Source organism: Zalophus californianus, chromosome 11 (genome assembly GCF_009762305.2).
Source record: "Zalophus californianus isolate mZalCal1 chromosome 11, mZalCal1.pri.v2, whole genome shotgun sequence".
Classification (NCBI taxonomy): Eukaryota; Metazoa; Chordata; class Mammalia; order Carnivora; family Otariidae; genus Zalophus; species Zalophus californianus.
In genome coordinates, this window is record NC_045605.1 from 62,583,526 (window position 1) to 62,591,160 (window position 7,635).

General features: G+C 36.8%; 1 pseudogene; it reads left to right on the forward strand.

Moving 5' to 3' along the window:
* The first annotated feature begins 5,491 nt into the window (after positions 1-5,491).
* Positions 5,492-6,275, forward strand: LOC113913636 (annotated as a pseudogene).
* The last annotated feature ends 1,360 nt before the right edge of the window (positions 6,276-7,635 follow it).

Below are 7,635 nucleotides of genomic sequence, written 5' to 3' on the forward strand. Positions count from 1 at the left end.
GGAATGATCCCAATATGTTGGTACCGGTTGAGACCTGATTTGTGACCTAGGATGTGATCCATTCTGGAGAATGTTCCATGGGCACTAGAGAAGAGTGTGTATTCCGTTGCTTTGGGATGGAATGTTCTGAATATATCTGTGAAGTCCATTTGGTCCAGTGTTTCATTTAAAGTCTTTATTTCCTTGTTGATCTTTTGCTTAGATGATCTGTCCATTTCAATGAGGGGGTGTTAAAATCCCCCACTATTATTGTATTGCTGTCGATGTGTTTCTTTGCTTTTGTTATTAGTTGCCTTATATAATTGGCTGCTCCCATGTTAGGGGCATAGATAGTTACAATTGTTAGATCTTCTTGTTTGATAGACCCTTTATGTAGGATATAGGGTCCTTCCTCATCTCTTATTACAGTCTTTGGCTTAAAATCTAATTTGTCTGATATAAGGATTGCCACCCCAGCTTTCTTTTGGTGTCCATTAGCATGGTAAATTGTTTTCCACCCCTTCACTTTCAATCTGGGGGTGTTTTTGGGTCTAAAATGAGTCTCTTGCAGACAGCATATTGATGGGTCTTGTTTTTTAATCCATACTGATAGCCTGTGTCTTTTGATTGGGGCATTTAGCCCATTTACATTCAGGGTAACTATTGAAAGGTATGAATTTAGTGCCATTGTATTGCCTGTAAGGTGACTGTTACTGTGTATTGTCTGTGTTCCTTTCTGGTCTATGTTGCTTTTAGGGTCTCTCTTTGCTTAGAGGAGCCCTTTCAATATTTCTTTTAGGGCTGGTTTCGTGTTGGCAAATTCCTTTAGTTTTTGTTTGTCCTGGAAGCTTTTTATCTCTCCATCTATTTTCAATAACAGGCTAGCTGGATATAGTATTCTTGGCTGCATATTTTTCTCATTTAAGTGCTCTGAATATATCATGCCAGTCCTTTCTGGCTTGCCAGGTCTCTGTGGATAGATCTGTTGCCAATCTAATGTTTCTACCATTGTAGGTTACATATGTCTTTTCCCGAGCTGCTTTCAGGATTTTCTCTTTGTCTCTGAGACTTGTAAGTTTTACTATTAGATGTCGGGGTGTTGACCTATTTTTATTGATTTTGAGAGGGGTTCTCTGTGTCTCCTGGATTTTGATGCCTGTTTCCTTCCACAAATTCCACCACCCACTTAGCCTCTGGAGTGACGTCCCTCAGCGATCCCTCAGTGGAGCTGACTTCTGAAAGTTCCGATTTTGTGCTCCGTGGCTCTGTCACTTGCCAGAAGCAGCCAACGGAGGCCCCCTCCCCCGCCATCTCTCCTCCCAAATATTGCCTCAGATTCACTTCTCTGCATGCATCCTACCTTCCAGAAAGTGGTTGCTTTTCTGTTCAGAGAGTTGTTGCTATTCTTTTCTTCGATTTCCTGTTGAGTTCGTAGGTGTTCAGAATGGTTTGATCCCTATCCAGCTTAATTCCTGGGAACAGACAAAATCCAGGTCTCCTATTCCTCCGCTATCTTGCTCCACCCCCCACCAAAAAGCAGACTCATAACTATAGAGAACAAACTGATGGTTACCAAAGGGGAAATGGGTGGGGGGATGGGTTAAATAAGTGATGGGGATTAAGGATTGCACTCATTGTGATAAGCACCCAGTGTTGTGTGGAAGTTTTGAAGTAAGGTGTACACCTGAAACTAAGTGTATGTTAACTAACTGGAACTTAAATAAAAAGTTTAAAAAATTAAAGTAATGTGGATTTCTTGAGGAATTTGATTCTAGAGTATGGCACTTGATTACTTGTTGAATAAGTAGAGCAATGAATATGTAGTCAGATTCCTAGTTTCTTTATGGCTAGTGTATTTGGTCTCATAGTTTTTTCTTATTCCAAGATGAAAACATATTTCTTTTATTTACTCTTAAATTTTCATAATCTGGATTTTGATATACAGATTATTACTCCATCTTCAAAGTATTTTGTCTATAATGTTAGGTAGTGATGTAACTTTTATTTTTATGAAAGAATAGTAAAATAAATTCAGCTATTTATTTAATAATCTTTCCCAAGTGAATTGAAATACCAACATAATTATTTATTATGTTCTCATATCCATTAATATGACTTATTATCTTAATGAGATTCTTGATTAAGAACCAACCTTGCATTCCTGAAATATAACCCACTTTGTAATGATGTATTATTTTCTTAAGGTGTTATCGATTCCACTCATTAACATTTTTCAACAATAACAATATTTATAATCATTTTCTATAAATTCAGTCTTTATTTTTATGGTTTAGGATGGTTTCCTTTTTAAAAAATATGCAAGGGTAAAGTAAAATTTCTGTAATGGATGGTTTTGTTTTTATTTGGGTGAAGTGGAGAGAGATTGTATGCCATTTGATTTTTAGTTCTCTTTTGTCTTACAAATACCTTAATTTTTTTCCTTTTGCTTCTTTATCCTTTGACTCCCTAATCCCCAAGGTTGCTTCTCTCCTAGAAATAATACCTTTCCAAGACTGTTACTTTGAATCACACACATTCTTAAACTCTTCCTTGTGTTAAGATCCCTGATCTTTCAGGAGGTGTTTTTGTTTTTGTTTTTTTTCAGTGTTCCAGTGCTGAAGAAGGACTTTCTCTTTCATGTGATAATTATAGATCAACCTTGAGCTTTCTATTGGCATCTCTTTTTCTTTTTTTCCACTCAGTTTTCATTGGACTGTTATAGCTTTCTGAAAAGATTTACCTCAGGAATATGAGAGATAGTTTTCTGGGATTTGGTGGGATTTTTTTTCTCCCTATTTCAGGTAATTTAAAGCTTAGGCTTTTAATTATAATTTTAATTATAATTTTCTCTGTCTTTTAATTATAATAAGCTCGTGATTTTTGTGTAGTTTAATTATTTTTATTCCTTTTATTTATTGCCATGGAAAGAAACATTATGAGATTTAAATTTACACAGCCATCATTTAGCTTCCCATTGTCACATTTATTAAATATATAGCTTGATGGGTTTTTTCTTTAATCAATTTTGAAAAATTCTCAACTATTACCTCCTTAAATGTTCCTTTCAACCTATTTTCTCTTTTCTCTCCCTCTGAGACTTCAACTATACTTCAACTATACAACTATACAACTAGGACTTTTTTTCACATATCCCACATGTCTCATTTTTACTTCTTATTTTTTGTCTTTCCATCCTTCAATCTGAATATTTTCTTCTTATCTCTCTTCCTCTTCCCTGGTCCTATCTTTGTCTATGTCTAATATGCTGTTAAATCATCTTTTGTGTTCTCGTTTTAATGATTTTATTTTTTAGAACTAAAAATTCTTTATTTTTTCCTAATGTTTTTTAATCCTCTAATTAAATTCTCTAACTTATTATCTAATAAAAATATTTTTTAACTGACAGTATTTGAAAGATTATATCTGATAACACAAATATTTGGATTTCCCATATTGGCTCATGTTATTTATTGGGCACTGTACCTTTCTCTCTCCCTGTCCCTTACTCTCTTCTTCCCTGACTCACTTCTCCCTCTCCCTTTATGTTCATCTTTTCTTTTAAGAAGTAGTTCTATTTTTATATTTCATTTTGCTTAGTCCAAGACATTGTGCATGGAATCTTAAAAAGCTAATTTGAGGTTCTGAATATGTTACCTTCTCCAAGAGACAACTTATTTCGCTTTTGTCAGAGATCTAGGGAAGGAGAAAATTGTCTTATGCAAATCAGAGATTGTATTGATTAAACAAGATGGTTTATATATTTCCATTTCACTCCCCATTCTAAAGGTATAGCTCTTTAAGTAACGCTTGCCAGGCACATAGTAAGCACTCAGTAAGTGTTAGTTATTATCATCAGGCATAGCTGGGACTCTGTGGTTGAAGAAGGCAGCCTTGCCATATTGCCTTCATCTAGTCTCCATCTCAGGAGACTTTTCTCTCTTAGTATAGGTTCCTGAAAGCAGAGCTTAAGAAAAGAACTTTGGTGCATATAGCTTATTTGACAAGTGATTCCAGGAAGTGGTGTAAGGAAGCAGTAAGAGTAAGACAATATTCAACTAAACACCAATGAAGTTGGATTATTGAAGTTGTTACTGTAGGCCATATCTTCTTTATGGGGGCAATATAGACACCAAAGTTCTTAGAAGAAGAAAGAAATCTTAAATATTGCAATGGTTTATAGTCCTCTAGAGGGCTGCAATATGTAAATCAGTACAGTATATCTGTGCTGTTAAAATTTCATGGTGATTGATGATTAAGAAAAAAATTCTGAAAAAGCTTCTTAGGGGATATAATAATAATAATAGTATTAGTAATAATAATAAACATGGCATAAACAATGGAGGACTTAACTCCATAGAGCTCAACCCATAAGAAGCATAGAGTGCCTCCCAGAAATATCTGGTGCCTTTATTCATCAATTTCCATTGCCCTCTGGTTAAAGATTGCCTCTGGGGCATTAACTTGCCCATACTTCCAACATCTTAGGCAGAATGCCAAAAGACAAGGCAGGAGGTCCTTAAAGTAGAACGTCAGCAGTGCCAAACAACAGAATTGTCCACTACAGCTGAAGCAGAGGTCAGAGGTGAGCTGAGATTAGGTGTTATGGAACTGTAAAATTCACTAATATCCAATTCAGAAGTTCAAGCTCCTGCTTAGTTCTGGCTTTTTTTGTTGATGTTGAACAGGACCATAGACACTCAAGTATCATTATGTCACATTTTTTCATGCTACTTTTCCTCTTTGTCATGTGAAATATTTTTACCAGTGCCAGGATTATGATCCACGGATATAAATTTTTCTTTTCTTCCTTTACCCTGTTTGATTGCTACTTAAGAAGCCTCTTTTAAAAATGCTATGGGAAAAAGCAAGAACTAATAGCTGCAATTTAGCTGTTGATTCTTTAAACCATATTTGAACTTCCTACTCTATGATAAACAAATTCGTCATTGACCTCTGTTTTGATTTTGAATTAGAAAAACAAAAGTGGCTTTTATTGATTAAACAAGTTCACCTCATTCTCAGACTGCTAATTCAGGTAAATACAAAATATTTATTGAAAAGAAAAAATTAAATTGAATCAAAGACAATTCCTCTGATAAAACTTTATAGTAATTTAGCAATATGTAAATATGTTGACATCAGGATTATTTTGAGAAGCCGTATTGAGTGTGAAACTCAGCCTACCATGTGGATCAAGCAAGGAAAAATGTGCTTAAAAACTATGTAACAACAATATGCATCCTAATGCTAACTGGCACACATACTAGGAAGCATCTGAAAGCCAGTAGTCCAACAAGGTACACTCACTATCATTGTGTTGTTTATACAGCTTGTGAAAGCTGAACATTCAGAATGCATGTGTTTTCTTTCTGATGACAGGTAAACAGGAATAAACATCAGTGGGAGAAGGAAACCAAACTTCTGTGGCTGAATTTATCTTGCTGGGACTTTCACAGGATCCAAAGATCCAGATCTTGCTGTTCTGTTTCCCTGACCATTTACCTTCTCTCTGTTTGGAAACCTGCTTATAATAATCCTTATTCAGACTGACTCCTACTTCACACTCCCATGTACTTCTTCCTCAAAAACTTGTCCTTTGCTGACCTCAGCATTGTTCCTCAGATGTTGATCCACTTCCTTGTAAAAAGGAAAACCATTTCCTTTGCTGGATGCTCACTACAGATACTCTTCCTTCTCACAGGGTGTACAGAGTGTGCACTTCTGGCAGTGATGTCTTATGACCATTCTGTGGCTGTCTGCAAGCCCCTGCATTATTCCACTGTCATGGCCCAGAGGGTTTGTGTCCAGTTGGTCATAGTGTCTTGGATCAGTCAGGCATTTGTATGTTCAGTGGACAGTGCATTTACATTTTGTCTTCCCTACCAGAATGTAATTAATCATTATTTTTGTGAACTTCCTGCACTCCTGAAGCTGGCTTCAGCTGACACATACAAGGCTGAGATGGCCTTCTTTTCAATGGGTGTGATTAGCCTCTTAGCACCTCTCTCTCTCATCTTTGTCTCCTACTGGCATATTATCTCCACAGTGATTCAGATGCAGTCAGGGGAAGGGAGGCCAAGGTCTTCTCTACCTGTGGCTCCCATCTCACTGCTGTGGTTCTCTACTATGGCTCTAGAATATTTGCCTACATGAGACTCAATTCCAAAACAATGAATGAAAAGGATCAGGTCATCTCTGTGTTCTATTCAATTATGACTTCCATGTTGAACCCCATCATTTATAGCCTGAGGGACAAAGATGTGAAGGGGCCTCTCAGGAACCTGGTTAGAAGATAGTCTACCTTCAGAGGCAGTGATTTCTGACATTTTTCTTAAGCACTTGGAAGATTGTGATTGACAACAATAGCTCTACTCTTCTCATCCTTTCTTTCCCTCACTTTATATGCCTCAGTTGATTTTTTTCTCCACAAGTATTCATTAAATGCCTACTTTGTGCAAGCACTGTGTCCAGAACATCACAATATGAGTAAACTTTCATGCCTTCCTTAGAAGATTTCATTACCTCTGGGACAAGAGAGAGCCATGCTCTGTCCTAAGGGGAGTTGCACTCTTTTGTCATCTAATGGTCTCTTTCTGCAGTTCTTCCCTTAGGGAAATATATCAAGGGAAAGTAATTTCACCCTTGAAATATTGGACCAAGAAAAAAAATTTGATTAATCTTCCTGAACATATTTCTAGCATCCTTCACCCACTAAATGAGCTGGGAAGCCCAAGTTGTCAGTCACATATGGGCTTGTTGAGGTTCTGTTTCCACATTCCTGACTAAATCAACAGTAACTGGTTAAAAAGCCAGCATTCAGTTCAGACATAAGGGTGTCTTCTGGGATCTATGGAATGCTACCCATGGGTGCACTACCTCCAGTTGCCTTATTTCCAATTAAAAGTGATGGAACACTATAGTGTTTCTGTAACTTTCAAGGCTTTGCTATGATGAATTTAACTGCACTGCATCATGACCCTTCCTAAAGCATTCCTTTCTTCTTTCTCTTTTCTCTTTCCTCCATTTTTTGGTGGATGATTTTATGCATAGCACCTGCAAGTATGAAAGAGCATGAAAGTATGTACAATTGTCTGTGTGTTTGTATGTGTGTCTGTTGTCTGTGACAAGTAAGCTTGACCATGTAGAATTCTCTACCAATAGTATTGAATCCGATTCCTTCTCCCCCCCTTTACTAAGTACTACTTTATCTCAGGCCAGTTTCATGTGTCATCTAATTGTTTCTCATACCCTCATCTTTTTTTTTTAGTATTTTTTTATTATTAACATATAATGTCTTATTTGTTTCAGGGGTATAGGTCTGTGATTCATCAGTCTTACACAACACACAGTGCTCACCACAACACATACCCTCTCCAATGTCCATCACCCAGCCACCCCATCTCCCCACCCCACTCCCCCACCAGCAACCCTCAGTTTGTTTCCTGAGATTGAGTCTCTTATGGTTTGTCTCCCTCTCTGGTTTTGTCTTGTTTCATTTTTTCCTTTCTTCCCTTATGATCCTCTGCCTTGTTTCTCAAACTCCACATATCAGTGAGATCATATGATAATTGTATTTTTCTAGTTGACTTATTTCACTTAGCATAATACCCTCTAGTTCCATCCACATTGTTGCAAATGGCAAGATTCATTTTTCAA